We start from the raw sequence: 14,521 nt of genomic DNA, 5'->3' as shown, positions 1-14,521 counted from the left end.
TTGACCAATTTCAAGATTTTCGGGTAAGCTTTCTCCAATAACTCCACATAAGTATCCCAGCCAGTTTTGAATGTGTTAGAGATAGATACAAGTCCACTCAGTAAATATGCAAGTGATTATTTCTCATTATCTTCTTCTGGTGTGGGCTTACCAAGCATATCCATGCATTCCCTCTTATGTACACCAAGTGAATCCAATCTTGGACTCACCAAACCTCTGAGACTTCTAGCTCTCTAAATGATCTTATCTCTTTCCTTTTCAAGAGCACAAATTTGATTTTCCAATGTCAAAATTTGTCCATCAATAGATATAGTCATTGAAGTTATTCCATCAAAAGAGTTAGCAATATTAGCAATTTTTTCTTGTACCTCTTTTATCTTTTCATCTAGTTTTGCTATAAGAATCTCTGTATTGCAACATACCCTGTATATATTAGTACCTTGTTTCAAAGAAATTTCTATCAAAATTAACTTCTCCTTAATCTTTTTCTTCTCTCTATCAATGATTTGTTCAAAAGCGGCTCTCTAATGATTGAAAATCTTTAGAGATGTGTTTTGTTATTATCTTAAGCTTGCCAGAAGGGGTCGCTTTATTCTCAATCTTACATTCTGGGATGAATTCATGCAAAACAGTTATGGATTCATATATAATCCATTTGTTAGTGGCTCCCTCCTTCATCGGTTTCTGAGCAACCATCATCATTAGTTTTGTGGGACTCATCTCTATGATGTTTTTCTTTTCTACTAGAGAAATTTCAGTATGTGTCTGTATATTTGTGTTAATCGGTGGCTCAATTTCCACTATCTTGATATTCTTGAAAATTGAGGGTGGAGTACCCATAATTCCTTTGCCTTTCCCTTCAACCGGTGTATCTATAGTATCAGTCTTTGTCTCTGGTGAAGTGAAGAATCCTCTATGCTCTCCCAAAAAAATTATCCATCCCTTCCGTGTTTCCTTTATTATCTCATTCATCCTTCCTAACATTATGCTAGTTATTCTATTTTTGTTCTTGAATACCTTCCTATCTACAACATCAATTGTCTTCTCCATCTCATCTGGAGTTATAGAAACACATATAGCTAAAATTTCTTGCTCCTTAATGTGTTTGTCTTCTTGCATTGTAGATAACCTTCTAGCATCTAACATGTTGTATAGATCTATCGATATTTGATTTTCTATTTTAATTAATTCTTTCTTATAGATATCTAAATATAGAAGAATTGCTTACTCTATCTCTCTCTATTCATCATCTTCAAATGTATCATAATAAGACAACATTTTTCAACATCCCATCCTTAGTTATTTCATCAACAATTTCACCAAAAGTCTTAGGTAGAATAATTGTTACATTACCAGTCTCTAGTGCCAAATCAATGTCACTCTTCTTCTTCCTTCTGGTAGTACGGGATGTAGTTGATGGTGTAGCCTTGTGTGCCTAGTTCTGTGCCTATAATTTGATGGTAACCTTCCTAACCGATTCTTTCTTCGCTTCCACTTTAGGTTCTTTTGGTTTCTTCATCATGACCATTTTTAATGCTAATGGTGTCTCATCTTCAAGCTCAGAATATGTAGTCATAGGTTCAATGTGAACTACCAGATCCATCCTCTTTCTCCCTTTCTCCAGGACAACATCAACGAGAGTTCCTTAATGTCCTTTGAAACCTCCTATACAAACTTCCTTGCCTTACCTTCATGTTTTTCCCTCTTCTTTTGGTTGAACTTAGTTTCAACCTCAAGAGTCTATTGTTGTGTTGTTTCACAAGGTTTTTCTGCTTCATCTATATCTGCATCAAGTAGAATTTTTGCATATGTATCAAGAATTAATGCATCCACCTCATATCACATTTCCTCTATCCAAATCTTCTGGGGATAGACTACCTCCATGAGAGTCACATCCTTCTTAACCATGAAACAAATGTCGGTAGAGTATTTCTCTACTATTTACTCAGTTATCCTTATTCTAGACCTCATAGATTTATGAAAAGCCTTGAAGTAACCCCATACCTTATCATCTCTAAGACTTCCCAATGCAGCAATTAATTGCTTAAGTTGTCTTCCAACTAGGATGTCAAAAGCCCATTTCTTCCTTTTAAAACTAGGGGCATCATTCAAAAAGTATAACATTAAGAATACTAACAAATTTCCATACCCAAAGGTTCCCTTCTTCTCACCTTTAATCTTTCCTAACTTGATCAATAAATTCTCAAGCATCTAGTCACAGAGATCTAACTTGATATATTCTCTCATCACCCTATAAGTGGCCAAAATACATGAAATGGAAATTGGATTCAATCAGTTAGATTGAGTTACCTTGTAGCCTATGGTCATGCTGCCAAATTTGATGTCGGTGTCGGTGATGGTGCTCACGTTCATCAATCTCTTGTTTGATAAAGCGTCGGTGATCTTCCTTACAAAGTCATTTGATAATTTCTTATCTAGATGTTGCCCTACCGATGGAAAACCAGTAATTGCCTAGATGGCTTCCTTAGTGATTTTGTAGGGTCGGTCCAACCATATGAATTCCCCATGTACTTTTCTCAGTACATATCTAACAATCTCATCCTTTAACTTCCGAAATATTCAGAATATCAATGAACCCTAGATCTTCGATGTGTTTATATGTCAGTTTGATTTCACCATATTCTCCCATGAGTTCATTCATTTACAACCCCTTGATCTCCGAAGTGCCTAAGTCCTCTATATGACAATTAATATAGGCCATAACATCTTCCACATGTACTACTCTCTCCGAGACATGAGAAAACACTCCAACTGACTCTTCCTTGGTAGCCACATGTGGATACTATTTGAAAATTGGTCGGGGGCAATCCTTAACTTCTAGTACAATTGGATTTGCAATGAAAATAGGAGTAAAAGATTATCCTCATTCCATGATTCAAGAAAAGTACCTTTAGAATGTTGCTGGTGAAAACCTTCAACAAATCCTTCTAGATGTCAGTGTGATCACTAAAGATAAAATCTGATCACCTTTGAATATATTCAGATTGCACTAAGTCGCTCTAAATTGCTTTAAATTTTCTCTGAATGCTGGGTGAATAATAATGAAGTGTAATTGACCTTTTATCCATAGAGAAAACCCTAATTTTCTGTTGACATAAATGGCTACTGGTGAATGATATCGGATCTCACTCTGAATATATCAATGTTGGATAATCCTCTCCAATATTTGGAACATCTTCTAGAATCTCCTCTAGGGGTATATGCATCATCTTCCATGAAATTTGGCTACCCCTAAGGCATCTATCTACCTTAGTTACCGGATGAGCTCATTGTTGGTGCAGGAGCAGCCTCTTCTGCCAGATAGGTAACTGAGACATTACCATCTGATGATTTCTCTTGAGTCTTTCTAACCCATCTCTAAGTATGATCTTGCCAACTAACCTTATTTTTGCCTTTATCATTTTATCCTCCATTTCTAACCGGTGGATTTTTGCTTCTGCATAACTTAGCAATATGTCCAACTTAATTGCATGCATAACATGTAACATTGTTCTTTTGAATTGCCTTGCTAAAACCAGTGAAATTGCTTGACCTGCACTGATTAGCCATATGTCCAAATTTTCCACAAGCATAGCATTTTACATTCATTCTGCAATCTTCTATCTTATGACAAATTTATTGCATTTAGAACATTTACTAGGAGTAGAATCAAGGTTCTGATTTGCTCTATTTCTACATTGCCTAGCCATGTCACCAAATTTATTGCAAACAAAACATCTACCATTGAATTTATAATCATTGAATTTTCTTACCGGTGCCTTATGGTTTTGATCTTCATTAGTAGTACCAGAACTCTGTGCTTGCTCAAATCCCAGTCCAGTGGAATCTCCAATCTGCCTATGTCTCTTCAGTAGCTCATCAAGCTGTGTTAAATTGATCTTGAATTTTTCTTTGTACTCACTTGCTACAGTTAAATAATTTCTTAGTACTATCATTTGTCTCTCGATCTCTTGCTCGATGCTTTGGGATTATACCAAATTAGACCTTAATATCTCACTTTCATGAGTCAACCTACCACAATCTTCAAATTTGTTATTCACGGGTACAACAAGATTTTCTTCCTTTTCCTTTCTACCCTCAATATCCTTAGACAACCTCATAGTCATAGTTTTCATTTCATTCTTCATAACCATGTTCCCCTTATTCAATTTTTAACATTGTTCCTTAAGTCCATTTTTCTCTTCATCATCTTGATTTTGCATAAGTTGTTTTCTCCTAGCTTGAATAGATGATAGTCTCTCTTGTAGGACAAGAATAAATTCTTTAGCAGAATTCACCTCATCTTTAGTTTTAAATTCTTTAATATTTCATTCTCATAATCTTCAAGTATCATCTCAAGCTGCTTCTCCAAAGCCATACTCAATGATTCTGGTTTCAGGATCTTCCTCAAGCTGTTAAACTTTCTCCAAGGCACAAGGCTCTGATACCAATTGTTGGAAACCAATAACACTAATAGGGGGGGTGAATCAGTGTTATACTGGAATAGAAGATTTTAGCCTTAACAAAACATACATACACCAACCGGTATACCGGTATAAATAGAATTGAAAGAAGTAATGCAGCCAATAAGCCAAACACATACATGATAATCATAACACACATATTTATACATGGAAAACCTCAATGAGGAAAAACCACGATGCGATTTTTGACCCATAATATCAATTCACTAGCCATATGAAGATATATTACAATATATGTTGGGCCTGCACTTGTAGGAAGGATTACAACCTTGAGCACACTGCTCATCACAATAGGATCCTCACTAACTACAAAACAATTTAGACAAAAATCAAGAGAAATGTGAACTCCTTAGTATAGCATCTCGCATGCCTAAATATAGTTCCGGTTTAAGCTCTGTCTATTCCGGTCAAAACCATAAACCTCAATATCAGAATAACCCTTACAATGAATTCCTTACATACATAGACTCTATGATATATTTTGCATTACATTACATTTATATATCCATTCCACATGTCTATCGTTATTCTCTTCTTATTATTATTAAAAAATGATCTAATCAGTCTCTCCTATATACCCTATACAAATTTATGCCTTATGTCGGCTTACAAGGATATATACGATATTACATTTACATGTCGACCATATAACATAAATGAATAAGAATTATAACAAGTTGCCGATGCTAGATCTAAGATGTGTTTGCCTCCAATATCGATGACCTTTACCATACCATGTTCATCTGCATTGCCAGTGACCAAAGTAATCTTCTATCCTACCAGTGTCGGTGTTAGTGTAGAGTCTGTGAAGTGCCTGCCTGTACACCATATGAAGTCGGAACCCAAAATCATGTTTCCATTAATGACACCATAATGAAACCTAACCAATAGAGTGTCAATTTCCAACACCCACTTCGAGGCAAGACCTTACTAAACTCAACTTTTGAAACCACCTCTATCAGATTAGTAGCAGCAAAAGCCATATCAAAATTCTCAACCTATGAATAAAAGACTCCATCTACTCCTTTAAGCTAGAAATGGATTGTTATCCAATAGAAATAGATTTTCTAAAAACTAATCATTCTTAAGGACCTCATTTGAGTTGTGTCATTTTGCCTCATAGTATGCCAAAATTCTCCTCAGTGATGTTGATAAAAAATTCTACCCTTATAATTATTGTTGATTTTTAATTTGAATGTTCTTGATATACTCTTCAATGATGAAGATCTACTATTGTAGGTGGTTGAAGATGAATGGAAATAATTGAAACTTTTTAAAGGATAAACCACACTCTAGACAAGTGAATTAATCAACACGTGATTCTTTCATGCACGATATTTTTTTTTCATATAAGGGTTGCATCATCATGTGTTTATAATTTTTAACTCAAAATATTTGCCATTGTATCAATTGTCCTACACCTAATATCCACACTCTTTAGACTCTTTGTTTTCACAAAACGTGTTTCCCCTATCATTGGTGCACACTTAAACATTAATATGCAATTGGTTTTCCAAACTTTGTCCACCCTTCAAAATGGTTAAGACCATTACTAACAATCACAAAATTTTGCATTAAAAATTGGACATCCATTGTCTTTAATCATCCTAATATGTGTAGATGTAAAATATACTTGTGAAATAATTTGTTCACTACATGGCATTTGCCCATGTGTATTGATTGCAATTTTTAACACATTGAAGTGTTGTTCAATCTCTTCCATAAGGTGCACGTCTTAGAATATCAACATAAACTTCCAAAATTAAAAATGGATTAGTTGTCTTCTAGCTCATCAATGCCTTTGTGTCTTTCTAAACCTTGAATTGTTTTGCACTTTATATAGTGTATGTTTCTCAAGTTTTGTTAATAAAAGGCACACCTATTCATAACAACACGACTATTCAAACTCATAGAAAATTTGTTCGAAATATCATCATTGATGTCAAAGTCATCTCAAGAAGGGTTTTGTTCAAGAATATTATCATTTATGTATGGATGATATTGTTATAAGGTTTCCATTAATGTATGTTGCCTCAATTTTTAAGCTCAAAGTCATCATCTATGAGCTTTGTCATGTACAAACTTGTCATGTATTAGTCTATACTAGAAAACATTAAAATTTAAAAAATTATGAGGTCCTGAGGAAAACTATCCTATGGACATGTTTCTAATACAATTTTGAGTTATGGGGTCAATTTTCATTAAGACCCACTACACCATTTATGAGATTTTAATATTTACATTTTTATGAGCCTAAACAACTATTATATTCCCACTATTATAATAGGAGGTCATATGTACTTTATGTAGAATATAATAAGAGGTTTTATTCTAGAGATAGCTTAAAGTGGAAGTGGTGTTTCAATGTAGAAAATATGTCAAGTCATCTTAATGGCAGTTATAGACAAGAGTTATGGCCTTGACAAATGGGGGTGCCAAATAAATAATTTTCCAACAAACATTTTTCAGTTTTCCATTAGGTTTGTCCTTATTTGAATGCTCATTTCAACTTCCAAGGATACTAGTTAGTACTAGGTGTGATGATTCTTTGGTTCCACCAAGATCCCTAATATACTACTTTTAGTAAGTTTTAGTTTTCTTGAAAGCTTTATAGTGGCTGAATTTGAACCATCTAACAAGAATAGAAGGCATTCATCTCCACTACAAAGTTTATCCAATTTGTAAACACACTCGATTAAAATAAAGATCATTTTGTCAAGATATATTATAATTATTAATTTTGTGTATTAATTTGTTCAATTTTTACTTTGGTAGAATAAATTTCTCAACTAGTGTATTTTTTCCCAAATTACTAGCCTAATTTAGATAAGTGCTATCAGAACCTAGTTTCTCTTGCATGTACCATCAAATGTAGTCAGATATTGGATATTTGAACTAAAGATGAGATTCAATGATATTAAAGAACTAGCTACTAACTCCTCGAATTCCTTCAAGTTGTTGATTTAGGTGGCTTAAGGAAAACAAAGATCAAGGATGATGAACCGATTTGTGCTCATGCTCCGAAGTAACCAAAATAAGTAGTGGACCCCATTGGAAAGTTCATTTGGCAATTAGAATCCCTTTAGAGCCTAGGTAAGTTGTGACATCACTACGTTTGACAAGAAAATTGATGTAGATGTTGTTGATGATTATATTTCTAAATTGGAGATGTATTTCTTTGCAATTTCTTAGATTAGAGAAAATTATGTATTCCCTACTTAAATTAGAATTCCAGTTCAACAATGTTGGATTGCTAGCTTGATAGCCAAGGAGTTGAAGGAACTCCACTTGATTTAGTGATGGAGTTGAATTTTAGTTTGGGTGGTTTCATGGAGGTCATCAAGGAAGATTTTTCCAAAAGATACAAATGAAGAAAAGTAAATTTTGTGGCAACTGTGAGAGAAAATTTGTATTTGACTACATCAATACTTAACAACAACTTAAGAAGTTGATTCGAAAGGGTCATATTGACCAACTACTTTTTCTTTGTGGAAGCCCATTTTGTACTTTCCAAGAAGAAGATGGGACATGGTGATTCAAATCAACTATTGGATCCTAATCAAGAGCACTTTAAAGAACAAGTTTTTGATCCCTCAAATTGTTGACCTCTTGAACCATCTCTGAGGAGATGAATTTTTCAACAAGATTGATTTGAAATCAGGGAACCATCAATTCCTTGTTGAGATAATTAACATTTGGAAGACTTTCTTTGAGTCCAAGAAGGCCCTGTTTGAGTGGTTATTGAAGCCCTTTGGCATAATCACTACATCAACAACATTCATTTGGATGATGAATGATGTACTCAGATTCTTCATGGGTTGTTTGTGGTTGTCTACATGGATGACATTCTTACGTTAAAAAAGATATGGGAATAACATGTGACAAGTTCTTTCCAACTTGCATCAGCTTAAGCTTTATGCCAATATAGAGATATGCTCTCTTAGCATGGAGAGGATCTAGTACTTCAAGTACATTGTAGATGAAGATGGTGTACATGTTGGCCTAGAGAAGATCTTGATCTATACATAATATATTGTTTTTAGGATTCTCATAAAACTCTTCAGTTTCTTGAGGCTAACCAAATTCCACCTTAGGTTTTTTCTCACATTTATTCACATTGCATTGCCTCTAAACATGCAACAAAAGGGTGGCCTAAGAAAAGTTCATATGAATAAGGCCACAAGAACAAGCATTCATTGAATTGAAATACAAGTTTTGTTTAGTACAACTCTTTGTTTTATCTAATTTGTAGCAATCTTTTGAGATCAAAATAGATGCCTTAGAGCATGTATGGGGAGAAATCTTGGCTAACAATAGCATCTAGTTGCCTACCATAGTGAGACATTTTCTAACATAGTGTGTAGGCACCTAAAATATGACAGAGATTTATGGTATTTTTTAGGTTTGCATTCAATGAAAGGACTACATATTGGAAGGAGACAATCATCCATACTTATAACAAGCTTCTTCAACTCATGTAGATCCAAGGTGAGTTTCAAAATGACCACCAAAGGTGTTCCATATACTTGAGCCATTTCTAACATAGTATCACCTGAGACTTTTTCTATTTATCATAACAAGATGTTTTATAACATAGTGGGTAAGTACCTCAAATATAACAAAGAGATATATGATTGACTTATCTTTCATCTGCAACTTTGATTACAACACTTGGATCTTGGAAGCATGAAACATTAGAATGACCTTAACTTAACATTAGAGATCTTCACTTATTTGACATATACCAAAAATTCACAGTTAGGTGGAAGGTTCTTGATTTTCACATAGAAAATGAGCTTTTATGCTACATGAGACACATTTGTATTCTCGCTAACGAACTACCAAAGATGATTTGGGACTTTCACTATAGTTGGGTGAAAAGATAGTGTTACTGCTATTGTTACAAAATTATTCCTATTGTCTGCAATAGGGTCATATAAGTGTAGTTTCAAGTGACATATGCAAAACAAGAAATTGTAGATAAAGAGCAAAACAGAAGACTAGGGCTAACCTCCTCCTCTTAGTTGTCTTGTTATAATTGTTTTTAGTTTTGATCTATTGTCTTGTTTGGACTTTTGGATGTCTCTTTTCACTTACCTTTCTTTTTGTGAATATGCATAACATTATTTTGGAAATGATAATATAGATCCTCGTCCATTAAAAAATAATTATAATGGTAAAATTTATGATGGTAAAATTCATAAACCTTGTGTAGGGTCCTCCAAGCCTAGAGTAAGGAGTTTGAATCCTAGATACAATTATTTTGCCTTGTCATGGCCATCAATGAGTGTGAACTCTATCTTCACAAATAATGATCAGTTGCCAAGATACTTGAACCTATCCTTATGGTGTTGGCTCAATTGATATTAGTTTTCCCAAGCCTAGAAGCCAATTAATGTATCCAAAGGTGTCTAGAAGAATGGACTGTATGATCATTAACTTTGTATGTTGAAACCATTATACGTGCCCCTACCTCTACATCATACACATGAGTCAAAGATGATAGTGCAGTGTGAAAACATCCTATATGGATAGGACACAAGAATCTGTACCAGATAGTGCTAGGTGAAATGTATTTCATATCTTAGACTTATAGGGACATATGGGGAAGTTTTCACGTATGATGATGCCATGAAAGGTCTGATATCCCTATCTATCAGACTGAGATTCCAGTGAAAGACAAAAAAAATGCATTAAGAAGGAAAAAGGTTGAATTGCCTAATGTTTGTTGTTGAAGTGATGTGTGGGCACCCTGCCAAGTCAAATACTTTGTTCTAGTTTCAAAGGGTGGAAAAAGAATAAGCATTTTATTTACTGTCCTAATAGACCATCCATCATAACAATTATTACCAATTATTTGTGTGTTGCAAAAAAAGTTCTAGAGGAAGGCTCTATCTATAGTAATCCCAAGTGAGTGTTCATAGACCTTGTGTAGGGTCCTCCAAGCCTAGAGTAAGGAGTTCGAAGCCTAGATACATTGATTTGGCCTTGTGGCCATCAATGAGTGTTGACCCAATAGTTGTCTTAAGAATGACAATTTTGGAAGTGTGGCATTGTTGAGAGCCAACACTTAGTTGTGAACCCCATCTTCACGTATTATGATCAGTTACCATGATACTTGACCCTATCCTCATGGTGTTGGCTCAATTCATATTAATTTTCCCAACCCTAGAAGCCAAGTAATGTATCCAAGTGTGTCTAGAATAATGGAGTGCATGATCATTGACTTTGTATGTTGAAACCATTATAATGCCCATCCATTGAGGGTATTGAGGAAGATTGGGAATAGTGTGTTTTGTTGAAGAAACATAATGTGAGAAGTTTGATGCTGAGGCAAGGGTAGAACTCAGTATTTCATATTAGGAAAACAACCACATTGATTAGGAAAGTCAAATAAGGTCTCTCCAATGTTTAGGATACACAAGGGAAGCATTAGTCATGTAACTATGCATGAGCATGGGAATGGATAGTTACTTTCCTTTTAGACTGATTTGGATAGTATTCAAAGGATCCTATAAGGATGACTATCACCATACTCTTGATGACTTCACAACACTGATAATGAATTCACATTAGGCACTCATGGATTACCCCAATTAGACATTAGTCAACTTAAGATATGATACAAGGATTGCATACCACAAAGCCATTAGTATATCACCTGTTGTAAATCACCACAAAGCCATTAGATATGTTTTGAGATGAAAAAAAAGATTTAAATGGTTTTGGTTCAATTTTCATTAATTCTATGCTCATGTAATTTAATTTGGTATATTATACTAAAACATGATTTCATAACTAACATTTAAAATTCTATATAACTATTTCTATAGCCTAATTTTTTGCCTGTGAAGAAAGACCATGTCAGACAATATCAACGAACAACAAAATAAGGAGACAATTACTAGATTGTGGTCTAACTTTAAAAGAAAAGGTGATGGAAAATGTTATTGTCCCTAGAAAATTTATAAGGGGTTAAAGACTAGAAGACTTATAATCAAAGCAACTATGAAACATTGTAGTTTGCATGGTCACATTGAAGGGGGACATGATTATCATCCATTGGTAAGTTTTTCATTATATCATTTTAACAATTTATACCCATAAGAAATCACTTGATGATGACATCATGATCATGGTTTATTTATGTTTATCATTTTTATATAGGTTGAGCACCCCAGAGAACATAATCTTGATCAACACAACCCAAAGAATATGGTTTTTGAATTGGAGGAATATGGAGGTGTGAATATCGAAGATGAAGATAATGATCCCATGGAAGATGATGATCAAGAGCCACAAAACATAATTGAAGATGATGGTACAAATATATTGATCCATGACATATTTAGTAGTGTCGCAGTTGATCATGATTTACCTCTACTTGAGAAGGCATATGAGGCCCTTTATGAAAGCTCCCAGACAAGTCTTCTCTCCACTATATTGTTGTTGGTGAAATTGAAGGTTATGAATGATTTATCCAACATAACAATCTCACATATGTTAAGTTGTCATATAGGTTGTTATAGTTAATAAATGGTGAATCATGTACCATTAATATTTTTTATATTAACAAATTATATTATTTTGTTGTAGATTGATAGGTGACTTTTTGTTACCACCATCAAATATTCTACCTCGCTCATATCAAGAATTATCTACCATTATGAAAGATATTGGAATGGAGTATCAAGCAATAGATACTTGTCCCAATGATCATATTATGTATCAAAAACAACATTAATTTTGAACTAAATTCCCTAAATGTCATATCGGTAGATATCAAACAGATCAAATAACAAAAAAGGTGTCTCGCAAGGCTCTTCGTTATATTCCCATTAATCCACATATGCAATGATTATTCAAGTGCACTAACTTGGCACAATTTATGGATTACCATGCACACAATAGAAGTCGAGATGATTTTAATAGAATGCCTGCAGATGGTTCAACATTTATGGACATAGAGGAAAAGTGGCCACACTTTAAAGAAGAACCTCGTAATCTCAGGCTTTCATTGGCAATAGATAGTGTCAATCCATTTGGAGAGCTCAGATCTGTTTACTTAGTGTCACATGTTTTTATTATCAACAATAATATTCATCCATGGATGTCAATAAAGATGGAGCACATGATGTTGGCAATGATCGTTCCAGGTATTTTATCATTCAATAGTCGTCTACATTTAATCATAAATATTGGAGTAAAATAGTCATAATAATTATGTAATGTTTTTGTTCATTCGATTAGGTAAGTACCAATTTAAAGATATGAATGTATATATTGAGCCTCTTATTGATGAGTTGTTGGAGTTATTGAATGGTGTCACTGTGGTATGATGTCTTTAGATCAATAGGACAAAGACAATTTCAATTCCATGAGATGCTTGTATGGACAATACACAATGCCCCAGGGCTAACAAATTTTTGTGGTATGTTATAGTGTTCAAGTTGCGCATGATAATTATAATTAAAAAAATTAACATATTTAATCCAATTATACATTATCTTGTAGGTCTTCAAACAAAGGGAAAATTTGCATGTCTAGTTTGTGGTCCAAAGATGAAATCTTGTCATTCAAAAAGTTTAGGAAAGCAATTGTTTGATGAGTATAGGCACTTTCTCCACATTGATCATAAGTATCTAAATAATGAGAAACATCTTTTCAATGGGAAATAAGAGAATACATCAAAGCCACGAAGAATGACACCTCATATGTGGAATTTGGAAAATAATAGAATTAATTCTCAAGGTAATGCCATTCTATCTAATGGTTTATGTCATAAAACATCTTATCTATTGTGTTTTGTTTACTGATGATGTGATTGATGATCATAAAGGTCATCAAGGCATTAATGACCACCTTCCTAAGGGACTAAAAAATTATTCCTGACAATTTAGTAGGTTTCCCTACTATGAGCAGTTACAAATTGTGCATTTGTTTGATACTATGCATATTGGAAAGAATATAACAGAGACATTATGGACAATATTGGATGGAAGGCGTGACAAAGAAAAAATTGTCAAAATTTGTAGTGACATTCAGGAATCCAATCATGCAATTAAAAATGTCATTCAAACAAATAGCCATGGAGACCAGATTAATATAAGTGACCTTCCTTGGTTATTAACGGACCATCAAAGGAATGCGATAAAAAACATCATATGAAAAATTCGATTTCCTGCAGGATTTGCTACGAGCATAAATAATCTCATATCAAAGAAAAGTGAATTTGGGACAAGGATGAAAACACATGATTGGCATACCTTCATCAAGGTAATTCATTCTTGTGTATTTACTATATATTTGTATATTGTGCATGTACTTTCATTGTATTATGATAGAAAAAAATGAAAAGATAATTTTATAATTGTTGCAGTACGTTCTACCTCTATCTCTCCTAGACAACTTTCACCATAATGTCAAGCAAGTCAAATATGATCTTGGAAAATACATGAGGTAAGTAGTGATATTTGTTCAATTCAGTGTATAGATATTATATTTGTGTTTTCTTTTACTTGTTATGTAATATATATTTTTGTGTCTTGAATATCTTGTAGGTGGTTGTCATGTAATGAAATCCATAAAGAATATATAAAATATTGGAAGAGAAAAATTCCTCGTCTAATGTGTGAAATGCAAAAGTGTCTACCTTCATCTTTTTTCAATGCACAAGACCACTACCTCATACACCAAGTTGAGGAGATTGAATTGTGTAAACCTATACACACTAGGTTAATGCGGATGGTTGAGAGGAACTTGAAATTTTTGTAGGATTTGGTTCGAAAAAGAGCCCATCTTGAGGGTTCTATGGTGTACATTTTTGAATATCTTCCTAAGTTTGCAGCAAAGATCCACGTGGATCATATTTGGGATCCTAACCCCATTAAAAAATTTGATGGGGAGTACTTGATGGCAAAAGATAGATTGAGGAAAGTGAGAGGTAATTATAAGATGTTATTGTAGTTAATTAATTCTTAATTTTCAAAATAAATCGGTTGTAAGACGTCTATTTATTTTTTGTAAAGTTGGTTGAA

This window comes from Cryptomeria japonica, chromosome 3, assembly GCF_030272615.1.
Source record: "Cryptomeria japonica chromosome 3, Sugi_1.0, whole genome shotgun sequence".
NCBI lineage: Eukaryota > Viridiplantae > Streptophyta > Pinopsida > Cupressales > Cupressaceae > Cryptomeria > Cryptomeria japonica.
The sequence above is the reverse complement of the archived record's forward strand: the minus strand, read 5'-3'. Positions refer to the sequence as shown.